Here is a 27,568-nt window from a genome sequence, read left to right as displayed (position 1 = left end):
GCAAAAATTGTAAGGACATATGGAAGAGGTGGTCACTTGTTCTGATTGAGAGAGCTGAAGAAAACATATCAGGTGAGGCCATGTGTGTTTTGGTCCAAACATTGCAGTGGGACTTCACCAAATGAAAAGGATATGTATTCCTAAAAGAAAGCCTAGAAATCCCAGAGAGGGGAGAAGAAATCAACAGAGCAAAAATAAAACAGTGTAGAAGGCAATCTTAAAGTCTCCAAGATGACCAATCATAGAGTTTGGGAAGAAATGCAAGACAAGGTGATTAACAAAAGAGATAGAACCAAACTGCATAAGATTTTAACATACTTTAAAAATGTGAACAGAGAAAGTTTAAAAACAGGTAACAGGGTCTACATGCTTAGGTAAAACTTCGCTACCAGAATTTCTAGTAGTGAGGTGTTTGTTTGTTTGTTTGTTTTGCTTATAATTCCTAAAGAAAATGGCAGAGTCAGCAAGTACAGTAAAACATAATATTTATAACCAAAGAGGTCTCAATGTAGGGTGAGAAGCAACAGCAGAATTCTGGTCTATGGTATCAGCATTCCAACTGACTTTTCTGTGCTTATTTTCCTTCTTGTGCTCTCTGTCAGTCACTTAGTGTTTTTATGTTATCTTCTGTGTTTTCTCTTCTTAAAAACATCCGGCCACATCAATTCAGACGAAGATTTGGAGCTCCAGAGTTAGAGCCATGCTAAGCCTTAAGAAATGACACATGGATTATGGAATTGGGGTATTAAAGAAATACCACTTGGGAAAAATAAGCTAGAGTCTATGCCAATTACTAACTTCCAAAAGGATTATGAATTCCTACCATTTTACTCAGTGGCATTAATTAGTACGCATTTCTACAGTGAGGTAAGGAAGAGGTAAGCATCCTCAGAGATGCAGTTGTGAACATGTTCTTAGTTCTAACGTGATACTCCTCCTTGTCTTGATCTCCCAATTCACTTGGCCACGTGACTTATTTGATCACTATGGGCCACTGGGTACCAACTACCACAGATTAGTCTGTAAACATGTTTGCTACTTTAGATACCCAATTTCTCATTCGTTGTTTACCTTGTCCAATCATTCTGTTGGACAAAGAGTGATTAGGCAATCACTCTATTGGACGCTATTGTTTATTTTGTCCAGTCACTCTATTTCCATGTCCAATCACTCTATTTTCTCTAGTCTTTAAAAAGTTGACAGCAAATTTATGGTTATTAATGTTTTAATTGATTTTTATTACTTTATAAATCTAACACGTATAACAACAAAATACCTTGGGAGCAGAGTGGAAAGTAATGCAGTAAGGAAGTTTAAGGAAACTAAAAAGAGATTTTGTGGAAAATGTGATGTCTAACCTGGATATACCTATGTTGTTTTTGTTGTTTAGTCACTAAGTCACTCCCAACTCTTTTGTAACCCCATGGACTATAGCCTGCTAGGTTCCTCTGTCCATGGGATTTCTCAAACAAGAAAACTGGAATGCGTTGCCATTTCCTTCTCCAGGATATACCTATAGTAAGATTATAAGGCGGCAGGAGAGGGAGTGTCAGGCAAGAAGTTTGAAAGCCATTAGGACGGGGATATTTAAGGATGTCATAGTCAGGTGGCTTGAAAATGTCTTAAGATGCAATAAGCAACCATTATTGCAGGTTAGATTCTCTGAAAATAGATGTGGGGATGGGGTGTTGTGTGTGGAATATTTATTAAAATGTAACACCTAATGAAGGAAAAAAATAAGGATTGCCTCAGGAATAAAAAAGATAAAACATTTGGAAATTATTAGTGTAAGCCACTATTAGTACATTAAAAGACATGATGCTTTTGATTACGTTAGTATTTACAGAAAATGGTACATGACACAATTTAACATCCTTTGATAGTTACCAGAATAGCGAGATAAACCTCAGCAGACTAGAAATAAGAAGATACTTACTTACCTTGATAAAGACAAAACCAAAAAAACGAAACAAAATGAACATCATATAGGAAGGTGAAATGTTTAAACCATTTCTTTTAAAACAGGGAGCATGAAAAGATGCCCGTTGTCACTGCTCTGTCAACACTGTGCAAGGAAACCTAGCTGAAGCAGTGAGACAAGGAATGAAACTATCATGTATAAGAAATATAAAGGAAACAAATCATAGTGAGCAATAGACAAAATAGCTGTCAACATAGAAACTAAAAACTGCAAACGACTGAAAACTAAAAACTGAAAATTTTGAATTTCAAAGACAGTTTGGCCAAGTTTGCAAGATATAAGAAGAATATCTTAAAAAAAAAATCTTAAAAATAAACTGCAGTTAGCTATCCCAGCAACAAATTATTAGGACATGTGAAAACATCATTTACAGAAATATATACTGCAAAGAATAAATCTAAACAAAAATGTCTTTATGTCCTTTATGGAAAAACATTTTCAAATTTTATTGAAAAACGCTGGATGAGTCCTAAGGTATATTAATAAAAGTATCAATTTTTATCAAGTGTGTCTACAAACAATGCAATTCTAATAAAAACCTCAATGGTTGCTCTTAACTGGCAAGCCTATTCCAAAATGCACACGGCAGAAATAGGGCCAAAATAGGCAAGAAAATATTTTTAAGCTATTAGCTCAAAACAACTGTGATAAATAAGAACAAAGTTGGGAAAGTTGCTCTAACTGATTTTAAGGTTTATTATAATTAAGTCAGTATGAGACATGTAAAGATGGGTTTGTAAATCACTGAAAGAGAATAGAGTTCAGAATTAAATTCACACATAAAGGGATGGTCTGTTGATTTTCAACAAATGTGCCAAAGTGATTCAAAGGGGAAAGACATATTTTCAATAAATGGTGCTAGAGCCATTAGATATGCATATGTAATAAGATAAACTTTGACTCTTACCTCAAAGCATGTAAAAGATTAGCTCAGAATGGCTCACAGACCTAAACAGAAGAGCTAAAACTATAAAACTTGTAGAAAAAACACAAGGAGATATTTGTAGTTCTGAGTTTTTATAGAAACATTTATGAAAGCTTTCATATAGGACACAACCTATTAATAAATTAGATTTTGTTAAATTTAAAAGCTTTTGCTCTTCATAATACACTGTTAAGGAATTAAAGAGTCAAGTCAAAGACTGAAAGAAGATACTTGTAAACCATACATTAGACATAGGATTTATATTCAGGATATGTAAAGATTTGGAGCTTAGCAATAGAAGAAAAAAGTTCAGTAAGGAAACTGGAAAATATTTTAATATATTGACAATGTATAGTGGAGTGTAGGAGCTCCACTCTAGAGGAAATATAGATGGTAAAATAAGCCTGGTTTTTGAGCCTGTGAAATACCAATGGTAATTTTTGTAATGTCCTGTTTTTAATTTTTGAAGTGTGAGTGTCATGGGGAAAGTGTGTCTGGGTGTGAATCTGTACTTATGCCCTGAAGCATGAAATGCGAGGAGAGACATGGAAATGGAGAATGAAACCCGGGAACTAAGGTTCATTATAAAGACCAGCAGCCTGATAAAGGCTGTGCAATTTAAGATAAACAATATGGTAGGGGAATGGTTGATTATGGGAATAAGGAGGGAGTGGGAAAAATATGAGAATCTGTATAACCTGATCACTCAGTCAGAAATGGCAGCTACAAAATGTTGGTTATGCAAAAAGAGAAACTCTGAATTACCAATTTCAGACTTGACTGAGGTATTTTTCCTCCTCCCAGATTTAAAATACAGATTTTCTTTCCCTTAGAGATACATGAGTAATGGTGGGGAAAGGATTGCCAATATGTTAAAATATTTCCTAACTTCCCCAAAGTCATTGACAAACTATAGTGACTTCAGTAAAAACTAAATATATCTAAAATAAAAATAATATAAAAAACAGTATTTTGCTTCAAAAATTACACTGTATTCTTATTTTTATCATACTTAGTTTTCCTTACAAAATAATTTTATATTTAAAATTTTCTGTTATACATATATGTATGTATTTTGAATGACATTTCAAGCTTAATTTACTTACATAAATCATGAAAAAATTATTTTTAGTGTGCATAACAGTATAACCTCATATCTACTGGGAAGAATAGATACATAGTTGAAGCTCTTTCTTGTGGGTTACATAATGTACGGTCTCTGGATATGAATGTGATCACCAGAACTTTTTCTACATTAGATGAATACACTTAAGGACTTGCTTAGGTACCTTACATATATGAGTACTGATAGATACTAAATGCTTTTTGTTTGAATCAGGATAAATAGAACTGAATTTGTTTTAGGTTGTCTAATTTCTCTACCATCGCAGGGGGGCTAAATACATTCAAGTCACTTGTTTTACAACTTGGACATACATGCATAGGCAGAACTATCTATGTATTTCATTTGAAATACACGAAATGCTTCTATAACAGGGGTCCCCAACCACCAGGCCATGGACTGGTATTTGTCCATGGCCTGTTAGGAACCTGGCCACACAGCAGGAGGTGAGTGGTGAGCCACTAAACTTCATCTGTATTTACAGCTGCTCCCCATCACTCGGATTACTGTCTGAGCTCTGCTTCCTATCAGATCAGTGGTAGCATTAGATTCTCATATAAGCAGGAACACTACTGCACTTGAATCATCTCAAATCCTCACACTCCTCCCAGCACATGGAAAAATTGTTTTCTATGAACTCGGTCCCTGGTGCCAAAAATGATGAGGACTGAAGATCAATACTTAATCTTCTCTCTGAACATCTGATTAATTTATATTGAAGTAACTATTAAAAGAACAAAGAAAGTAACATTTTTGAATAGAAAATCTTAATGGGGCATGATTTTTCACCAAAGAGACTAAAATATGTGTTGTCAGTTTAATGTATCACTCAGTAGGGATGCTGTACAATAATTCCACCTATTCTTCCTCTGGCTACTTTCTGATAATTTTAGTCACTTGTTCTTTGGATGTAGCAAGCTTTTACTTCTTGAAAATTTGCTTCATATTCTTCCAGTCTGGTGATGCACAGTGATGAAGAAACCGGTAAGTACTGCTTTATCTGACTTTGTCCAGCGTGGCACAGACTGTGCAATGAAAGGCATGCATAGCAATATACAACAGCCCTACATTGCCACTCCTATTTTCTTCTTTCATCTGTGGAAATCTGCTTGAAGCCAGATGTTGCCATAACTGAAGCTTGTTTCTTGGCTTCTTTGCTAATCATTGACCAGACCACCACAACTAAACTATAAAGTGAGCAGGCTTGGGCTCTTTCTTTGTGTTCTGTATCTGAGATGTGGAATTTGGGTCCAAGAAAAGAGCTCTAAGGTGAAAATAGGGGCTTCCCTGGTGGCTCAGATGATAAAGAATCAGCCTGCAATATAGGAGACCCGGGTTCAGTCCCTGGGTCAGGAAGATCCCCTGGAGAAAGGAATGGCAACCCACTCCAGTATTCTTGCCTGGAGAATTTCATGGACAGAGAAACGTGGCAAGCGTCAGTCCGTGGGGTTGCAAAGAGTTAGATGCAACTGAGTGACTAATATTTTCACTCTTTCTTTCATCATGAAAATAAACTATTCTTTCCAATCATTCAAATGGGAATTTCAAAATTAAAAGGATTTTCAATATATTCTAATCAAGATCTTTTTTCTGCCCAGATCCTCTCTTTTCATACTCTCAAGTGCAACAAATAAACATCCTACCCAAATGCTCCAAATTGCTAAAGAATTCATATAATGATATTAGATTGACCTCCCAAATGATTGTAAGGCTGTCCATTTTCACCACGTGCCAGGCTTACAGAATAGATTATGCACCCAACGAGAGTTTTAGCTGTATAAGTCTTGGATTCATTAGACTAGTTTGTTTGAGCCTTAGAATCTTTAAAAAACCAATAAAGTCAGAATAAGGAAACTCATAAAAACTCTGCTCTTTTCAGTTATGTCAATCACTTTATTTGGTGATTATTTACTAATAAAGTAAATTTCTCTTTAATATGTATATGTGTTAGAAATGAAAAGAAAAGAAGACTGTGTGTGTAATGTGTGTGATCCTTGTATCTTAAGCAAAAACTCAAATTTAACAGCTAAAGGTGCATTTTTCTAGCACCATTTTGCCTATTGAGATGGTGATATATGATGGGCAATGGCAATGACTTGAGATCAACTTGTTCGCTAAAGATCTGCTTAGAATGCCTGGGTCAGAGAGCTCTCACACTTTCTCTTACATTTTTCACCTGCTCTCCTGCTCAGTTCAGGGTCATTTTAACCAACTTGTCTAACACTCTGAGCCTGTATCAACTCTCTGCAGGGTGCCATAGACACAGAGGTAAATTCAGCTCAATCCATGACTTCAAAAGGATTTTAGCAAAAGTAAGCACTCACAAAAGTAACTGTAATCAGTCCAATATAACACATGCCTTAAAAGAGATATGTCTCCAATGCCAGAGAATTTTAAAACAAGAATCTCATTTTCAGGTTGGACAATAATAGGAAAGCCATCTGGAAGAAGTGACATTTGGGCCAACTTTTTTTGAAACTTGGGTATTGTTTTAATGCACACAGAATCAGAGGGGTGCTTGAGACAGAGAACATGCCATTAGCTAAAGGGTGGAGGAGTGTTTGGGTCTAATGTGAATAGTCTGGTTTGGTTGATGAGTGGAACAAAATATAAGGCAAGAACCAAGAAAGTAAAAAAAAAAAAAAAAAGAACCAAGAAAGTAGAGATCTGAATATACATTATTGAGGAGCCCTTTTCCAGGGGATCTTCCCAACCCAGAGATCAAACTCAGGTCTCCTGAATTACAGATGGATTCTTTACCAGCTGAGCCATAAGGGATGCCCAAGAATACTGGAGTGGGTGGCCTATCCCTTCTCCAGCAGACCTTCCCGATGCAGAAATCAAACCGCAGTCTCCGGCACTGCAGGCAGATTCTTTACCAACTGAGCTATCAGGGAAGCTCTACTGAGAAACAGAAAAAGTGATCTGAGCTGAAGTATGAGGTGATGAAACTGGGCTTCAGCAAACTCATCAGAAGATTGTTTTCCTATGGATTGAGTAGTAAGAGTCTAGAGATGAGAAGGCCTCATAGGAGATGAAAGGTGAGGAAATTTATAGGAAGGATGATGCCCAGACAGATGGCTCTAACAATCTTAACTAATTAACTAGTTACTGCTGAGTACAGGGCTATGTGCTGAGCAAAAATTACAATCTAATACAGTGAGAGAAATGAAACAATCACACGCCTGGGCAGAATCACAACAGTATAACTACTTGACAGAAGCAATTTGACTCTAGAAGGACTTCAGGACTTGGAGGAGTGATTGGCAATATTAGATTTTGAGCCCCAGGTAATATCACACTAAGGAATTTGGGTTTTGTCTTTTAGACAATGAAAAAACCCGCTGAAAATTTTGGATCAGAAGCCAAGATTAAGAAAGCAGCCTTTCTCCCGGTCAGTGTGATCTTTCTAGAGTTGGAGAATCACATTATATACACCATGAAGTTCTGGAAACAATCAGAGATGGTAAATTTCTACATATGCCTCTACTATCCTGAGTTTATATTCAGTGGTCATTCAATCAAATTCTTTTTTTAAAAAATGTTTCTTTTAAAATTTCTATAATTCACCCAGAACAGTATAGATAGATACTGTACTTATACTATAGTGCCCTGGATAATTAATGAATTCTACCTTTGCAACATTATGTTGTTTAATTTTCTGGAATTACTATTGGGCATAACTGGTTATATTTTCTCAGGTTGACATAAAGTCAAAATGAAGAGGCAGAGTAACCTTAAAAAGTATAACTTTAAAAACTACCTCCATGAATCTTATGAAACTTCTATCAAGTATTTTTATCTATTATGTTTATAACATTTTTACTGTATAGGTCCAATTTAAACACTTTTCCTTAAAAGTCATTGCGAAAAACCTTTTTCTCAATTAACCTATATTTGTATATTTTGTTTCTAAAAACTAGTATTCCCACTTATTTTATATAAACCTCAAAGAAATTGAAGATCTTTTCTTTATGGTAGTAAAATATACATACCATAATATTTATCATTTTAACTGTTCCGAGGCATATAATTCAGTTCTCAATATTGTGTAACCATCACTGCTGCTGCTGCTGCTGCTAAGTCACTTAAGTCATGTCCGACTCTGTGTGATCCCATAGACAGCAGCCCACCAGGCTCCCCCGTCCCTGGGATTCTCCAGGCAAGAACACTGGAGTGGGTTGCCATTTCCTTTTCCAATGCGTGAAAGTGAAAAGTGAAAGTGAAGTCGCTCAGTCATGTCCGACTCCTAGAGACTCCATGGACTGCAGCCTTCCAGGCACCTCCATCCATGGGATTTTCCAGGCAGGAGTACTGGAGTGGGGTGCCATTGCCTTCTCCGACTACTATGTCTAAAACTTTGTAATTCCCCCCAGAAACTTCATATCAGTTAAACAGTAATCCCTCTTCTCCTTTCCCCTCAGTTCTTAGTAACCTCCATTCTACTTTCTGTCTCTGTGAATCATCAAATGATTGCTGTTTTTTGTCTGGACAATTTCACTTAGCCTGTTGTAGTATATATATAAATATTTCATTTCTTTCTATGGTTGAACAATATTCCTTTGTATGTTAATATCATAATTTGTTTGCACATTAATTTGCTTGTGAACTCTTAGGTTATTTACACCTTTTGGTTATTGAAAATAACATGGCTATGAAATTGGTACACACACATATGTTCAGTTCCCTGCTTAATTCTTTTGAATGTATGCCTAGGAATGAATTGCTGGGTCATATAGTAGTTTCATGTTTAGTCTTCTGAAAAATTAACACTATTTTCTACAGCAGCTTCACCATTTTACATTCCCCCCAGCAATGCAGAAGTGTACCAGTTTCTCTATATTCTTGTCATCTGTTTTCTTTTCTTTTAAATACCCATTTTATAGGTATAAAATGATGTCTCATTGTAGTTATGATTTGCATTTTCCTAATGACTAATGATATTGAGCACATTTTCATGTACTTATTCAGTTCAGTTCAGTTGCTCAGTCATGTCCAGCTCTTTGTAACCCCATGAACTGAAGCATGCCAGGCTTCCCTATCCATCACCAACTGCCAGAGCTTACTCAAACTCATGTCCATCGAATCGGTGATGCCATCCAACCATCTCATCCTCTGTCGTCCCCTTCTCCTCCCACCTTCAATCTTTCCCAGCATCAGGGTCTTTTCCAATGAGTCAGTTCTTCGCATCAGGTGGCCAAAGTACTGGAATTTCAGCTTCAGCATCAGTCCTTCCAGTGAACACTCAGGACTGATCTCCTTTAGGATGGACTGGTTGGACTTCCTTGCAGTCCAAGGGACTCTCAAGAGTCTTCTCCAACACCACAGTTCAAAAGCATCAATTCTTCAGCACTCAGCTTTCTTTATAGTTGAACTCTCACATCCATGCACGACTACTGGAAAAACCATAGCTTTGATAAAACAGACCTTTGTTGGCAAAGTAATGTCTCTGCTTTTTAATATGCTGTCTAGTTTGGTCATAACTTTTCTTCCAAAGAGCAAGATTCTTTAATAGCCATTTGTATATCTTCTTTGAGAAATGTCTACTCAAGTCTTTTGCCCATTTTTGAATTGGATTACTTGGTTTGTGAAGTTGTGGGAATTTTTTATATATTCTGGATATTAATCCCCTATCAGACTGAACTTGCAAGTATTTTACTCCATTGGGCTTCCCTTGTAGCTCAGTCGGTAAAGAATTTGCCTGCAGTGCAGGAGACCCGGGTTCGATCCCTGGGTTGGGAAGATCCCCTGGAGAAGGAAATGGCAACCCACTCCAGTATCCTTGCCTGGAAAATCTCATGGACAGAGGAACCTGGTGGATTGCAGTCCATGGGGTTGCAAAGAGTCGGGCATGACTGAGCAACTAACACACTATATGTTATTAAGTAATTTTGATATTTTGATAGTATCATTTGGTGCACAAAATTTAATTTTGATCAAATCTAATCTATCATATTTTCTTTAGTTACCTGTGCTTTGGTGTCATAGTTCATTAAGTCATCACTAAATCCAATGTAATGAATATTAAAAAAATTTTCCCCTGAGTTTTATGTAGCTTGAGTTTTTAATTTTAGATCTAAAATTTAGATCTTTGATCAATTTTGAATTGACTTTTGCATTGAATATAAAATAAGGGTCCAACTTCTTTTGTGTGCAGATATTCAGTTTTCCTGGCACTACTGGTTGAAAAGACTTTTTACCATTGAATAATCTTGGCATTTTTGTCAAAAATCAATTTACCATACATGTGAGGGTTTATTTCTGAGCTCTCTGTTCTGTGCCATTGGTCTACATGTCTGCCCTCAGGCAAATACCATACTATTTTAGCTACTACAGCTTTCTAGTAAAAAAGTCAGTAAGCATGAGACTTCCAGTTTTTTCTGCTTTTTGGACTTTTTAAACCCCTCTAAAATCCCATTTTTGTGAAAAGAACTATTCATATTTTGATAGAGATTACATTGAATCTGTAGCTTGCTTTGGGTAGTATTAACATCATAACAATTAAGTCTTCCTCAGTTCAGTTCAGTTCAGTTCAGTTCAGTCACTCAGTCGTGTCCGACTCTTTGCGACTCCATGAATCGCAGCACGCCAGGCCTCCCTGTCCATCACCAAATCCCGGAGTTCACTCAGACTCACGTCCATTGAGCCAGTGATGCCATCCAGCCATCTCACCCTCTGTCGTCCCCTTCTCCTCCTGCCCCCAATCCCTCCCAGCATCAGAGCCTTTTCCAATGAGTCAACTCTTCTCATGAGGTGGCCAAAGTACTGGAGTTTCAGCTTTAGCATCATTCCTTCCAAAGAAATCCCAGGGTTGATCTCCTTCAGAATGGACTGGTTGGATCTTCTTGCAGTCCAAGGGATTCTCAAGAGTCTTCTCCAACACCACAGTTCAAAAGCGTCAATTCTTTGGCACTCAGCCTTCTTCACAGTCCAACTCTCACATCCATACATGACTACTGGAAAAACCATAGCCTTGACTAGATGGACCTTAGTCGGCAAGGTAATGTCTCTGCTTTTGAATATGCTATGTAGGTTGGTCATAACTTTTCTTCCAAGGAGTAAGCATCTTTTAATTTCATGGCTGCAGTCACCATCTGCAGTGATTTTGGAGCCCCCCAAAATAAAGTCTGACACGGTTTCCACTGTTTCCCCATCTATTTCCCACGAAGTGATGGGACCGGATGCCATGATCCTAGCCATGGATATACATATCTTTCCATTTATTTGTGTCTTATTTAGTTTTTTGGCAACGTTTTGTTGTTTTCAATGTACAACTCTTTCGCTTGCATGGTTAGAATGTACTAAAGTATTAAATACAAAATATTAAAATTTTTTACAAAGAAAATCAGGCTTCCCAGGAGGCAGTAGTGGTAAAGAACCCATCTGCCAATGCAGGAGATGTGAGAGATGTGGATTTGATTCCGGGATTGGGTAGATCCCCTGGAGGAGGGCATGACAACCCACTCCAGCACTCTTGCCTGGAAAATCCCATGGACAGAGGAGCCTGGAAGACTACAGTCCATAGAGTAGCAAAGAGTTGGACATGACTGAAGTGACTTAGCATGCACAAAGAAAATAAAAACTTTACTTTCAATTTTTATGTTTCATTTTTTTTTCACTTTACTAATTTTGTTCTAAGAGAGGAAGTCTAGTCATTTTAACAAATGATACTGGAGAAAATGGATATCCACAGACTAAATAGATTCAATCCATACTTCACCTTTCTTAAACTAATTAACTCTAAAAGAAGCACACAATTAAATATAAAATAGAAGTAAGCCAGAAAGAAAAACACCAATATGGTATACTAATGCATATATATGGAATTTAGAAAGACGGTAACAATAACTCCGTATGTGAGATAGCAAAAGAGACACAGATGTATAGAACAGTCTTTTGGACTCTGTGGGAGAGGGCGAGGGTGGGATGATTTGGTAGAATGGCATTGAAACATGTATAATATCATATGTGAAATGAATCGCCAGTCCAGGTTCGATGCAGGATGCTCCGGGCTTTTGCACTGGGAGGGATGGAATGGGAAGGGAGGTGGGAGGGGGGTCGGGATGGGGAGCACATGTACACCCATTGTGGATTCATGTTGATGTATGGGAAAACCAATACAATATCATAAAGTGATTAGCCTCCAATTAAAATAAATTTATATTAAAAAAATATATGTAGTACTAGAAAACTTTTATAAAAAAAATTCCTGGGAGAAAAGCCTCTGGGATCTAGAGCTAGGCAAATAGTTCTTATTTTTAAGCATGTTTTAATGAAGTTTTATTTTCAGTAATAGATTGATGTGTACCTTCACTGATTCAGAGAAAAATGAAAAGCTATTCAATTTGCCCTTTGAGTTTGATAGACAAATCACCAAAATTGATCATTTATTTCAAACCCATAGTTACAGTAGAGCCATCCAGTGTTTTCCTGAGGAGAAAACTTTCTTTATGTTCCTGAAAGTTTGGAGGATTATGGCTAGAACTAGAGGGTCAGAGGTGAGCTGGGGATGCTGCCAGAGGAGGTTCAGGTTAGACAGGGAATCCCCCAAACCCAAGGACAGGCAGACCTGTTAGAAACTGCTAGAGAGAAAGGATAGTTACTTGGGCTTCAAATCTGATGATCAACATTGGTGGGCCATGTTTTGTAGAAAAATAAAAATAGTATTTTCCAACAATAACTGGAATAGGTGATGCAAATTCAAAATCACTGAAACACACGTATGTATGTGTATGCATGTATGTGGGCATGCTCAGCTGTGTCCTACTCTTTTGTGACCCCATGGTCTGTAGCCCACCAGGCTCCCCTGCCCATGGGGTTCTCCAGGTAAGAATACTGGAGTGGGTTGCTATTTCCTTCTGCAGGAGATCTTCCTGATCCTGGGATTGAACCTGAGTCTCCTGCATTAGCAGGCGAATTCTCTACACTGAGCCACCTAGGAAGCATACACAAAACAGATACGTGTGTGTGTGTGTGTGTGTGTGTGTGTGTGTGTGTGTGTGATAAGCAACTGAGCCACTTAGCACACAAGCACTGGCAATGTGGTCAGACATGTTCACTCCTCACTCTTGCCTGCAAAACAGCTTTCAGTGAAATTATAGAAACACTTCAGGATATGCAGTGTTGTCACAGAGGAAAACTGCAAAGGGGTCTAGAAACAGCACGGGGGACCAGCCCTCGTTGAGGGGGTAGAGAAGGTCTTCTGGGGTGAGCAGTGTTTAGGAAAAGGGCTGAAGAATGGGGGTGCTCTACATGAGACGCCAGAGTCAGCTGGTTGGGGTGAGATCATTCCAATGTCCATGATCTCCAGCAAAACCCACCAGGAACACACTTGTGGACAAGCTTAACCTAGAACAAGCTGGGTTTATTACTCATGGCAGTGAGGGAAGACACATACCATGGGGAACCCTTGGGTGTCTCAGTAAGGGGGTGTTAGAAACTAAAGCCCTATAAGATTTGGGCTTTAGCTGGTAAACGGAGGGAGGGTCTAAAAGTGATGGGTCACTTTAGATTAGATGCTGAAAGCCAAGGCAATTCTATAATTTATCTCTCAATAAATCTTACATTTATTAGGAAGATTATAGTCAGAAAGTTGAGAGTCGCTCAGACTGTAGCCCTCTAGGGTCTTCTGTCCATGAAATTTTCAAGGCAAGAATACTGGAGTGGGTTGCCATTCCCTTCTCCAGGGGATCTTCCCAACCCAGGAATCGAACCTGCGTCTCTTACATTGTAGGAAGATTCTTTACTGTCTGAGCCACCACGGAAGTTGGAATAAAGAATTACTGGAAACAACTTAGAAGTCACTCATTTTAACCAAGAGAATAGAATGCTTGATATTTTGGGAAGTGGTACAATGACATTTTTCTGTACTTTGAGAACAACTGTGAAGTGATAATCTTCACTTTATCTCACTTTATCATGATCTCAGAGTTATCTCACTTTGTGTTGGTATTCTGTGATACTTTGGTAATATTTATGTCCAGGCTTACTTCTAGACTTTAGCAGGGCTGTTGTTGTTTTTGCCTTTTTTTTTTTTTCCACAAAAGAAAATGAAGCATGGGGAAAGTTTTAACTTCAATTAGAAGACATCATTCTAGAATTTTATAAATCAATGGATATGTACAAGTCTTCTAGCCAAATTCACTCAATGCATGAAGGACAAACAGATTAACAGAGGGAGTACATTACTAGCTTGAATGTATTTTTAAAAATTTGCTTAACTCCCATATTCCCATGCTTTATATTTGTTATATTTTATATAGTAAACTCTCGTTAAGTGTTAAAATCATCAGTAAGATTTCAGTCCATCTATCTTTCCTTAAATACTGTGTTTCCCAGGTGGTATTAGTGGTAAAGAACCTGCCTGCCAATGCAGGCGATGTAAGAGACACAAGTTCGATCCCTGGGTGGGAAAGATCCCCTGGAGGAGGACGTGGAAACCCACTCCAGTATTGTTGTCTGGAGAGTCCCATGGACAGAGAAGCCTGGCAGGTTGCAGTCCATAAGGTTGCAGAGTTGGACATAACTGAAGTGACTTAGCACATATGCATCCTTAAATCCTGTCTCATCCTGGCCATGTCGATTCCCTTTGCTTAGGATTTAAACACGGCTCAGACGGTAAAGCGTCTGTCTACAATGCGGGAGACCTGGGTTCGATCCCTGGGTCGGGAAGATCCCCTGGAGAAGGAAATGGCAATCCACTCCAGTACTATTGCCTGGAAAATCCCATGGACAGAGGAGCCTGGTAGGCTACAGTCAGACACGACTGAGCGACTTCACCTCACTTCAGTACACCTCTTCAGCTCTATTCAGTAGGAAGCTGGTGAAATGATATCGAGTCAAACGACATAAAACAAAGAAGACGTCTACAAAAAAGTCTGCTCATAATTTGAATGCAACGTTTTTTAATAAATAAAAATTTAATCACTGCTAAATTATCCACATGCTGAGTAAAAGCAAACATGTTACCCTAATGAAAAGAATGTAGACATGACAGCCTATGAAGCCAAGTGGGATGAAATTAAAAATAGAGTACATCTCCAGAGACTATCAGGTAATGCTTTTTTCAAGTTTGTAATGTACAATTGTTTTTTACTGTTCCTTTTTGTATTGAAACATCAATCATGTCACATCATGTCACATATATTGTACATCAGTCCCTTGCATATTGATACATCATTATGTCAGATCATATATTACATATCATACATGTATGTATGTTTGGTGAAACTGATACTCTATTATATATCAGTATTTTACCATTCCTTTGTTTGTTGATACAGTAATCATGTCATGTCATATTATATATCATTTATTAGATATCATAACATGAAATGTTTCATTTAATGGTCATCTACCTGAGAACAAATTGCAAGAATTCCATACTTCCACTGAGTCTTTCACTGACATCCAACCTGACCTTGACAAGCATATCTGACCTCCCCACTGTGGTAGAGACCACAGAGGGTGTGAAATAAGGATGACCCTGCTGAAGATTATTGGGTAACGTTAACAGTGTGCAGTGGATCGACCAGTATAGACTCTTCATTCAGTCCATTTTCTACATGTAATATGTGTTCAAGTGGTTGATTTTGGCATCAGAACTAAAACAGTTATCTTTTTCAACTTGCCATTCACACGTCACATTCCAATGACAAGTGCTGACAATTACAGATGCTGCTTTCACCAAAACTTGATTATTGACTAAACTCCCCTCATCTTAGGTCTACAACCCCTGCATTGGGAGAAAGTGTTCCAGATCTATCAATGCTCAAACTGGATCGCAGCATTTGCTTTGCCTGAAAGCTGGGACCCTTTCTCAATATGGCAGCTTGTGAGTGTGATCAATGGTTGCGCACCCTCGATATATTGATCTGATGTTTACTTTTGTCTAATATTTTTACTCTCTTGTTTCCTAGTCAACTCATTATATCCATAAATTTGACTTAATGAGTTCAATTTTCTTCTCTCTCTGAACTGCTTACCCAAACCAAAACACCTTCTATATATAAAATCTGTTTTTTAAATGAGTAAATAAACTATTGGCTTCAGAATTTTGCCTCAAAAACAATAGAAACTTCCAAACAATCTAATGTAAATGTAAACCACTGCATTCTTAACTGGGAAAGAGATTCTCCTGGGTACAGTGCGTACAGCTGTTCATCAATCTCTGCTAGACGCTGCCTGAGGTCCCCTTCGCTTTTACGCTCGTACACATACTCCTCCTTCAGCTCTTGATGGTGCTGTAAGGTCCAAGAGTACCTGCACTCTCTTCTAACTAGATCTGTGCCGTCAGTACAGGCTTGGAGTCCCTGCCTGTTCACATCTGCATGTTGCTTGCAGGCGAATTGAGAGGAGTATGGTTCACTTACATCTGTGCTACCTGCCCTCAGCCTCCAAGGTGGAACTCAGGGCTGGCAGTGTCCCTCTGAGTCTCAGATTTTGATAAAACTGATACTCTAGAGTTTATTCACAGTTCTTGTTCTCTCTGGATAGTCCATACAATGCTTTGCCTGACAGAACCCAGAGCACATGCTGCTTTGGAAAAGACCAGAAATCTGGATCATGTCAGTGTTCTCCAAGGTTTCTATCCTTCTCCTACTCAGTAAAAAGTTTTTTGAGCATGAAGATCCAGAGTATATGTTTGTGTATATGTAAATTAAATGTATGTACTAAGATTGCAGGCAAAAGGAGGAGGGGATGGCAGAAGATGAGATGGTTGGTTAGCATCACCGATTCAATGGACATGAATTTGAGCAGACTCTGGGAGTTAGTGGAGGACAGGGGAAGCTGGTGTGCTGCAGTCCATGGGGTCACAAAGAGTCAGACATGACTTCGTGACTGAACAACAACATGACTCTATGACAAAGCTTATATGAATATAGGAATTTTAAAATAAAGAGATAAAATGAATGCAAATGGAGATTCTAACATTTTCTTCCTGCATCTTAGTGCATTGTCTTGTCCACTCTAACTGGTGGGCTTCCCCATTGGGAAGTCTTATTGCTAGTGAACCTCCATCCCTCTCTTTTCAGGGTGTGCGTGGGGAGGTGGGAGGAAAGCAGGGGTGGTGTCTCCAGGACCTAGATGTTGTGTACTTTTGCTTTCAGCCTTCAAAATCTGCATGGACAACCTTGAATTCCAGGTAGATTCAAGATTCAGACAAAGGTATGGTTCTCATGATGGAGTTCCTTCCAGAGAGAGAAGTGGCTCATACTACATTGCCTTATTTTTTATGTCAGTTTCCTTCTCTTGTTGTTCTTTTCCTTTTAGACTATGCTATAATGAAAAGTAACAGACTGCTATCAAAGAAGTATTCAGTTCAGTCGCTCAGTTGTCTGACTCTTTGTGACCCCATGAACCACATGCAGCATGCCAGGCCTCCCTGTCCATCACCAACTGCCAGAGTCTACCCAAACCCATATCCATGAGTTGGTGATGCCATCCAACCATCTCATCCTCTGTCATCCCCTTCTCCTCCCACCTTCAATCTTTCCCAGGATCAGGGTCTTTTCCAATGAGTCAGCTCTTTGCATCAGGTGGCCAAAGTATTGGAGTTTCAGCTTCAACATCAGTCCTTCCAATGAACATCCAGGACTGATCTCCTTTAGGATGGACTTATTGGATCTCCTTTCAGTCCAAGGGACTCTCAAGAGTCTTCTCCAACATCACAGTTCAAAAGCATCAATTTTTTGGCGCTCAGCTTTATAGTCCAACTCTCACATCCATACCTGTATCATAGCCTAAATACTTTAAGTGGAAAAATGACACTTTTTTTTTTCCTTTTGCTGAAACAGCAATATGTGCCATAACCTGCTGGTGGTGGAAACAGTTTATACTGGGGACATCATCTGGATGACCAATGCAAAAGATTCTTTCACACAGGTTATATGATGAAACATAACAGAGGAAGCATTTAGCCTGCATTGGTTGTGGAGAGCCAGTATCTGTGTGGTTTAGGAAATACCTCTCCACCCCTAGGTCCTCATTTGTTAATTAGGTGACCAGTCTGCAGAAGAGGCCACAGTCAGTTTTTGGTAATGGCTCTTCTTTATTGTCTTCCTTCTCCTGTTCCTTCCCCACTCCTGCTTCTTTCTCCTTCTCTTTTTTCTTCCTGTCTTCATCTATTTCATCTAAAGTCCCCAGTAAATCCCTAGTAAATGAGGGCGGGCTATCGGGTGTGAAGATGATGAAGAGCAGTGTCATCTCTGATTAAACAGAGTGAAGGAGCAGCACCCATTGCTTTGGCCAAGTTGTGGCTCCTCCTTAAATGATGGACAAATCTTTTAGATGATGTCCTGGCTGTGGGTAACAGACACTAGACCTGCCTGTGCTTCGTGATCTGCTCCCTGCAAATCCTTTCATCAAAACATCTTGGGAGAACCCTTCCTGTTTTATTAGACTAAAACTTACGTAATTATTCGTGGAATAAGCATGTCTCAGCTGCTAACCTGAAGGAGCCACCTTTCTTTTCCCTCTACTTGGAGTGTTCAAGAAAATGTAAATTATTCTTCCAGGAAATGTCTGTGCTGGTTATTTTGTTTGCCCTCATGTTCCATTCCAAGAGGGATAGAAATGACTATAGCAACTAACTCCTAAACCACATATCCTATGTAACACTTATGTAAAATATTCTGACCACAAATTTTAAAAGAATAGTATTTATACAGCCAATCTACAGGATCAGCTAAAGCACACATACGAATATTTAGACCAAAGAGCTGTGTCACCCACATTTCTTGTTATCAGGATGAGATGAAGCGATCATGTTTTCATATGAAAGATACCAGTATTTCCTAAATCCTCATCTATTTTCTTGGGAATTAAATATTTTATAGTGCCTTTTAGTAGAATTTAGTTTTATGTCAAACACATAGTTTAGAAATACTGGTTTCAGTTCAGTTCAGTCACTCAGTCATGTCCAACTCTTTGCAACCCCATGAATCTCAGGATGCCAGGCCTCCCTGTCCATCACCATCTCCCAGAGTTCACTCAGACTCATGTCCATCGAGTCCGTGATGCCATCCAGCCATCTCATCCTCAGTCGTCCCCTTCTCTTCCTGCCCTCAATCCCTCCCAGCATCAGAGCCTTTTCCAATGAGTCAACTCTTCTCATGAGGTGGCCAAAGTACTGGAGTTTCAGCTTCAGCATCATTCCTTCCAAAGAAATCCCAGGGCTGATCTCCTTCAGAATGGACTGGTTGGATCTCCTTGCAGTCCAAGGGACTCTCAAGAGTCTTCTCCAACACCACAGTTCAAAAGCATCAATTCTTTGGTGCTCAGCCTTCTTCACAGTCCAACTCTCACATCCATACATGACCACAGGAAAAACCATAGCCTTGACTAGACGGACCTTAGTCAGCAAAGTAATGTCTCTGCTTTTGAATATGCTATCTAGGTTGGTCATAACTTTTCTTCCAAGGAGTAAGTGTCTTTTAATTTCATGGCTGCAGTCACCATCTGCAGTGATTTTGGAGCCCCCAAAATTAAAGTCTGACACTATTTCCACTGTTTCCCCATCTATTTCCCGTGAAGTAATGGGACCAGATGCCATGATCTTCGTTTTCTGAATGTTGAGCTTTAAGCCAACTTTTTCACTCTCCTCTTTCACTTTCATCAAGAGGCTTTTTAGCTCCTCTTTATTTTCTGCCATAAGGGTGCTGTCATCTGTATATCTGAGGTTATTGATATTTCTCCCAGCAATCTTGATTCCAGCTTGTGTTTTTTCCAGTCCAGCATTTCTCATGATGTACTCTGCATAGAAGTTAAATAAGCAGGGTGACAATATACAGCCTTGCCATACTCCTTTTCCTATTTGGAACCAGTCTGTTGTTCCATGTCCAGTTCTAACTGTTGCTTCCTGACCTGCATACAGATTTCTCAAGAGGCAGGTCAGGTGCTCTGCTATTCCCATCTCTTTCAGAATTTTCCACAGTTTATTGTGATCCACACAGTCAAAGGCTTTGGCATAGTCAATAAAGCAGAAATAGATGTTTTTCTGGAACTCTCTTGCTTTTTCCATGATCCAGTGGATGTTGGCAATTTGACCTCTGGTTCCTCTGCCTTTTCTAAAATCAGCTTGTACATCAGGGAGTTCATGGTTCACGTATTGCGGGAGCCTGGCTTGGAGAATTTTGAGCATTACTTTACTAGCGTGTGAGATGAGTGAAATTGTCCGGTAGTGTGATCATTCTTTGGCATTGCCTTTCTTTGGAATTGGAATGAAAATTGACCTTTTCCAGTCCTGTGGCCAACTGCTGAGTTTTTTAAATTTGCTGGCATATTGAGTGCAGCTCTTTCACAGCATCATCTTTCAGGATTTGAAACAGCTCCACTGGAATTCCATCACCTCCACCAGCTTTGTTCATAGTGATGCTTTCTAAGGCCCACTTGACTTCACATTCCAAGATGTCTGGCTCTAGATTAGTGATCACATCATCATGATTATCTGGGCCGTGAAGATCTTTTTTGTACAGTTCTTCTGTGTATTCTTGCCACCTCTTCTTAATATCTTCTGCTTCTGTTAGGTCCATACCATTTCTGTCCTTTGTTGAGCCCATCTTTGCATGAAATGTTCCCTTGGTATCTCTGATTTTCTTGAAGAGACCTCTAGTCTTTCCCATTCTGTTCTTTTCCTCTATGTCTTTGCATTGATCACTGAGAAAGGCTTTCTTATCTCTTCTTGCTCTTCTTTGGAAGTCTGCATTCAGATGCTTATATCTTTCCTTTTCTCCTTTGCTTTTCGCCTCTCTTCTTTTCACAGCTATTTGTAAGGCCTCCCCAGACAGCCATTTTGCTTTTTTGCATTTCTTTTCCATGGGGATGGTCTTCATCCCTGTCTCCTGTACAATGTCATTAACCTCATTCCATAGTTCATCAGGCACTCTATCTATCAGATCTAGGCCCTTAAATCTATTTCTCACTTCCACTGTATAATCATAAGGGATTTGATTTAGGTCATACCTGAATGGTCTAGTGGTTTTCCCTACTTTTTCAATTGAAGTCTGAATTTGGCAATAAGGAGTTCATGATCTGAGCCACAGTCAGCTTCTGGTCTTGTTTTTGTTGACTGTATAGAGCTTCTCCATCTTTGGCTGCATAGAAATATTGGCTTAAATTTCCAAAAAGAAAGAATCATTTTTGTGATTGTGAGATGTTTTAGGTGTGGGTTTCTATAGGAATATGAGCAACTCTAGTTAGTAAATACTATTCATTGGCCCTTAGAGGACATCTGTGGCCATTTTCCATAGTTCTGTGATTCAGTGACATAAAATATCACAAAAGGAGCAAATCTCAAAAATTTAATAGCTATGATTTTGCAAAATATTTTACAACCTGAACTTTTTTACTTAAAAAAATACACCCACAGAGGCTTCACATTAACTCATTCCTCTCTTTTGAGAGAAAGGACAATGACATTATCATCCCAAAGTGTGACCTGAGAAACTTAAGCACATATATACTTGACATCGGTTCATTATCTAGATTTTACCATGTCAAGGACAACATAATTTTTATGACCAGTGAGAAATATGTAGTCATAACTGAGTGCACAATTTGGAAAGTATTATGCTTACAGTGAGACCTCTATTATTCTTTTTATAATAGAAATGTTTAACAGTTGTCAAAATGCCAAATCTTAAGTTTTTGATGTAATGTATATTTCAAACACCAATTAAGGGAAATATTTTCTAAGATTTCAAGATTCTTTGAAGCAATGCATCCTTTTGATAGCCCTATAACAAATATAAATTTCCTGATTCTTGGAAAATTCACTTTTCTTACAATTATGTAAGATGTGAATCCTTCTAAATGGTTGAGAGGTTTAAGCCATCACAGATAAACACTAGGATTTCTTTCATATTCTAGAGGCATGCATACCATACAACTACCTGACTGTACTCTTATATTTTAAGAGTAAGATAAACAGCATCATTTAATATTAAGCAGTAAGTACAAATATGCCAGAGGATGTAATAGAGATATTGCCAAAAATCTGTCTCATTTGTGAATAAGCTTCATGTGTTTGATAAGATGGCTTGTTTCATTGAAAACTACAGCAAACGTCACAAGCCTAACACAAGCTATTCTGTGTGAAATCACGTGCCATCTGCACAGCTAGAAAACAGGTGTCAGATGCCTCTTGGCTGGTTCATTTCATCCTGGATCCCACTTGCTGTAGGCCTCTCTACATCATGCGTCCAAAGGAAAGAAGTCACTCTGAGTGCAGGAAGTTGTCCCCAACACAACAAAGCACACAACCCCCTGATGCCATTTGACTGAATAATAACTAAAATTGGACATAGATTAGCCCTCATTAGATGCTGGAAGAGTTTTTTTTTTTTTCAAAGTTTGTCATTCTCTCAACTGTGAGTCAGTGCTCAAGCCAATGAAAACCCGTGAAGGAAAGGATTTTGCGCATTTTCATGGGGAAACTCTAACTCTTTTTTCCAGTAGTAATTTAAAAATATCCAAGAAGAAAACAAATACTGAAGATTTTTCTCTGGGGGACACTGGTACTGATCTTCTCCTGCACCTTCAGTTTGCTTCATGGCTTAGGATCCACTTGGAGGGGCTGTCCCTGGCGGGCTGCTCGGGCTCCTGTGAGTGGATGTGGGGTCACTGTTGGTGGGGGCTCTGTGGTCTGGGTGGGGCACTGGGCCCCTCTGTGTGTGGGTCTGTATGTGGGGTGAGTGTGGGTCTGTGGGAGGTCCCTGTTTGGGGTCAATGTGAGTCTTTGTGTGGGGACACTAAGTGGGCGGCCTTTGATTTCTGTCTGTTCTGCACTTCAGGGCAGAAGGGCTCAGGGACTTGCTCCTTCTTAGTTCTTGCTGTTCTGTCAGTGTTCCTCTGTGTCACTTCTCCCCACAGAGGGTGGGTTTCAGCTCCCCTCACCCCCAGCACGCACCTCTCAAAGTCTCTAAGAGAACCAAGCGGCAGCCAAGCTCCGGGTCTATGCTCTGTGTCCTCTCTCCCGAGCTCTGGAAGTCACTCTGTGGCCTGGGTCCCAACCCCTCCCTCAGACCCTTGCTGAGCCCCCACTGCTGTGCCCACCCTGGAGGATGGTGCCCAGGCAGAACCTGGCTCCAGGAAGAACCCACAGCACAAGCAGACCTGTGCCCTCTGCCCCACACCAACCCAGTCCTGGTCTCACATATGGGGTCCTTACAGGCATGCGGGCAGCCCCATTCCTGCTATCTCCTGGATCAAGGACCCCTCCTGGAGAAGGTCTCTCTACTGCAGTAGTGACTATGACACAGAGCCCTGAATCACTCTAGAGAACTGCTCGTGTCTCTCTGGTTTCTTGTGTGGATGGGCCCAGGTACGAAAGCTGACAGCACACTTCTCCATAGGTCACTTCCCACCTGCTGCGTGACACATCTTGTCTGCTGGTTTCTTCCCTCTCTGGGCTCTGGGGTGAGCAAGGCTGAGAGAAGGTGATTTGCTATGACCCCTGCACAGTCCCTTGGCCTTTTAAGTCCCACCTGTCCCCTAGAAGCCTCCTTGGGCCACACATATAGGTAGAGGTCGCAGACCACAAGTCTGTCCTGAGCTCCTGGTCCTGTGAAATCTGATTATTTACATTGTGGAGAAGTGAAGCTTCCCTTCTCAGAGGCTCTGCTGCTAGGGGCCTGGCCCTGGTGACTGCACACACAGTCACTCCCCTGTACGTTCACCCATGGAAGGTGGGTACTATGATCAGGGCTGTTCTATCCTCCGGGGAAGGAGCTGAGAGTGTGGTCCTCATCCTCGCATCTGCTCCAGAGCACGAGAAAGACAGGAAGGGTGACAGACCTGGCCCATTTCAATCCCAGCTCCATCAGGGAGAGAAGGGGCTTCTAAGACAGGTGTCATCTAATCCCACCAAGAAGTGGGGATGAGGTTTCTCCCATCCTGGACACGGGGCCAGCACTGCCCTCAAACTCCCCTCCTCATTCTGACATATGAGCTTATGTCTGACACTTTCTGAGCCGGACGGGAATTTCAGCCTCTGCAAACCCCTCCCCTACAGCCCCACAAGTTCAAGGTAGAGAGAGGTGAAGAGGACGGAGCTGGATCCTGAGAAGGGAGAGGTCTTTAGGTTTAGTTCACCTGAATGCTGTTGCTTGCTTCTGTAATGCTGTGATTATGGAAACATTCAAGTGTGGTGAGGGAATTGGGGTGCACACTGGGGTCACCCTCCCTCCGCAGCCCTCTCCCATCTGGAAGTCAAAGCGGGCAGCTGGCAAGAGTGGACCCTGAGCCCTTCCCTCCCCCCAAGCAGGGCACAGATGGAGGCCACCACCTTTCATGAGAAAAAAAAAAATTTATTTGGGAGAAATAATTAAAAAGTTGTGGTAGGAAGCAGACTTTAGTACATAGATGATGTGTAACATGAGGAAAAACAGGTTTTCTCTGCAGGTACTGAATTTTTTCTTGTACAAAACATTTTCCTACCAGGAGAGGCATGAGGAGCACGCTCATGTTGACCAGAGGAGACACATTTTTGAGGCCAGCATATTGGCCAATGGTGCAGGTCCCCTGAGTCCCTTTCCACCCTTGGACCATGCTGGCAGGGTCTGACTGAGGACTCTGGCTCCCTGGGTGGGAAGGCCTGCCTGTCGCCCCTGTCTCTGGTATGCCTGCTCTTGCTAAGATGCCTGTGGTCCTTGGGATTGGCTTGGTGACTGTGCACTGAATTTTTCAACATTTTTCTCTGTTCTGAGGAAGAGAGAGTCCTGTGGTGATGGGAATGCCCACCCACTAGGGCCTGAAGCTGTTCTCTGTGGTGACTTACTTCTGAGGCGTGGGTTCCTTGTTGAAGCCCCAATTTCTCTACCAGGACTTGTCCAACAACTGTTCCAATCACCTCAGGATCAATAATCCTGCCATCTACAATGAATTTGTCTTTGATTTGTTCCTGGCACTGAGCAGCCGCTGATGCAGGCCTGCCTTTTTGAAAGGTTTCTTCTATTTGTTTGTCTTTTTTATTGGGGCTAAGACACTGCAGAAAGTGCCTCATCCTTTTTTTCAAGTAGCTTTGTGGTAAAAGTTGTTTCTCTTCTGGTGAGAAATGGAGGTATTTGCTCCCAAGAGACTCTGTTTCCCTCGCCTGAGGAGACTGGCTCATCACACTGGTATGAGAAGCCCTTAGTCCTGAAAGCCTTTCTTCATACTGTCCCAATTTGGGCCTCCAATTGCCCTTCCTCTCATCAGGTGGGGCCAACATCCTGCTTTGGCTATGCATTTCTTCATCTTCTTCTGGTTTGGGCCTCTCACAGACCTCCCCCTCATCAACTGAGGCAAACGGGCCCTTACATGGGTCCCTCACTTTTGGCTTCCTGGGTTTCTGTTGCCATTGACGACTTGCTTTTTCATGTTCTCCTGGTTGGAGCCTCCTAACACTCTTCCACTCCTCAGCTGGGGTTATCATCTCCCTCTGGCTCTTTGCTTCTTCAGACTTTCTGGGTTGGGGTCTCTTAAAAGCCCTGTAGTCCTCAGGTGAGGTGAGCATCTTGCTCCTGCTTTTGGTTTCTCCGTGTCCTTTTGGTGGGGGCTTCTTAAAACCCCTCCACTCCTCAGCTGGGGGACACATCGCATTTTGGCTATTCATTTCTTCATCCTCTTCTGATTCAGGTTTCTCACAGATCTCCCCTTCATTGATTGAGGCAAACGGGCCCTTACAAGGGTCCCTCACTTTTGGCTTCCTGGGTTCCTGTTGTTTCTGTTGCCGTTGACTACTCCCCGTGTCTTGTTCTCCTGGTTGGAGCCTCCTAACACTCTTCCACTCTTCAGTTGGGGTAAGCCTCTCCCTCTGGCTCTTCATTTCTTCAGGCTCTCCTGGTTGGAATCCCTTAAAAGCCCTACAGGCTTCAGTTGAGGTGAATATCTTGCTCTGGCTTTCAGTTTCTTGATGTCCTCTTGGTAGGGGTTTGTTAAAACTCCACCACTCCCCAGCTGGGGGACACATCTCAATTTGGCTGTTTATTTCTTCATCCTCTTCTAAGTCGAGGTTTTCACAGATCCCCTCCTCCTGAATTGAGGCAAATGGGCCCTTACAAGGGTCCCTCACTTTTGGTTTCTGCTTTCCTCTTGATTGGAGCCTCCTAGCCTTCCTCCACTCATCAATTATGGCAAGCATTTCCCTCTTGCTCTTCATGTCTTCATCCTCTTCTTGTTGGGGTCTCTTAAAACCCCTCCTCTCCTCAGTTGGAGCAAACATCTCACCTTGGCTGATGGTTTCTCTATCTTCTTCTGGCTCGAGCTTCTCACAAGTCTCCCCGTCATCAGCTGAGGCAGACGGGCCCTTACGTGGGTCCCTCACTTTGGGTTTCCCAGGTGTCTGTGGTCTCTGGATACTCCTCACTTCTTCATGTTCTCCTGGTTGGAAACTCTGAAAGTCCCTCCACTCTTCGGTTGGAGCAAGCATCTCTCTCTGGCTCTTAAAGGGGTCCTTTGGCTTTTGGAATTTCTGTGGTTCCTGGGTGCTCTGTGCACTCGCTTTGAGGTCGTATGGCACCTGTGAAGCTGGTGTGTCCCCACTTGCATGTTCCATCTGGGAACTTGACCTGTGAGAAGCCAAGATGTCTGCAGCAAGGAGCACGTCAGTGTGAGAATCTTGAAGGAGCAGGTTGGTGGCAAAGTCCTGGAGGAGCATGCCAGTGGTATAGTCTTGAAGCAGGACATCAGTGTGAGACTGTTGCAGGAGGTCACCAGTGGCATGGCCTTGAAGCTGGTTCTCTGATTCTAAGTTGCTTCCAAACTCAAATTTACTAGCCACCTGTGTTTTAAAACGTGGCTCCTTTGAATATCGGCCAACTGCGTTTGTGGGTGGTGGCAGAGTTTTCTTGGTGACTGGATCATCTGATCTCCTCAGATCCATGATACTGGTTTGGGAGTTGACTGGCACAGTGGGACCCAAGAAGATTTCCCACGCAGGGTCCTCCTTGGCCTTCTGTTTGGACCTTGAAGATTGGGACTTTAAGCCCATGTCCAGTATTAATGCGTTATGGCAGGGATATTTTGAGAGCCAACCCCAACTCTCTTCCTTTTTGAGACTGGGGTTTAGGCTGCTTTTCTTGGCCCTCAGGACAGTCCCACTCTGCCGGGTTCTACCCTTGAGGTTGGGTGCAGGCATCTGACAAGGTGGCCTGCCCTTCTGTCTAGTCAATGGGGCCTCTGAGGGCCCACGACTGTCACCATGTGAAGTCTTTCCCAGGGCCCTCTGGATATCCCACCTTGCAGGTATGGGAGCTGGGAGGGGACTCCCCAGGGAGGGAACTGGTGCTTTTGTTATCATTTGCTTTCCCTGATGGGGTTGAGGTTTTCCCAAGAACTTAGAAACATTGGTTTTTGACTGTGGCCCAGGTTGCCAGATGGCTGAGAGGGAAAATGTGGATGTTGGAAGGGGTGAGGGTTGAGCCTCAGATGGTTTGAGATTTACAGGCTCAGAGCCCTGTTTGGACGTGTCCCACCTGTGCCTTATCCGAAACCTTATGATATGTGCTTCCAGCATTTGTTGAATGCTTGGGCTGAGGAAAGAAAGCTCACGGGAGATATT

This window comes from Oryx dammah, unplaced genomic scaffold (assembly GCF_014754425.2).
Source record: "Oryx dammah isolate SB20612 unplaced genomic scaffold, SCBI_Odam_1.1 HiC_scaffold_1, whole genome shotgun sequence".
Classification (NCBI taxonomy): Eukaryota; Metazoa; Chordata; class Mammalia; order Artiodactyla; family Bovidae; genus Oryx; species Oryx dammah.
This window is presented reverse-complemented; position numbering follows the sequence as displayed.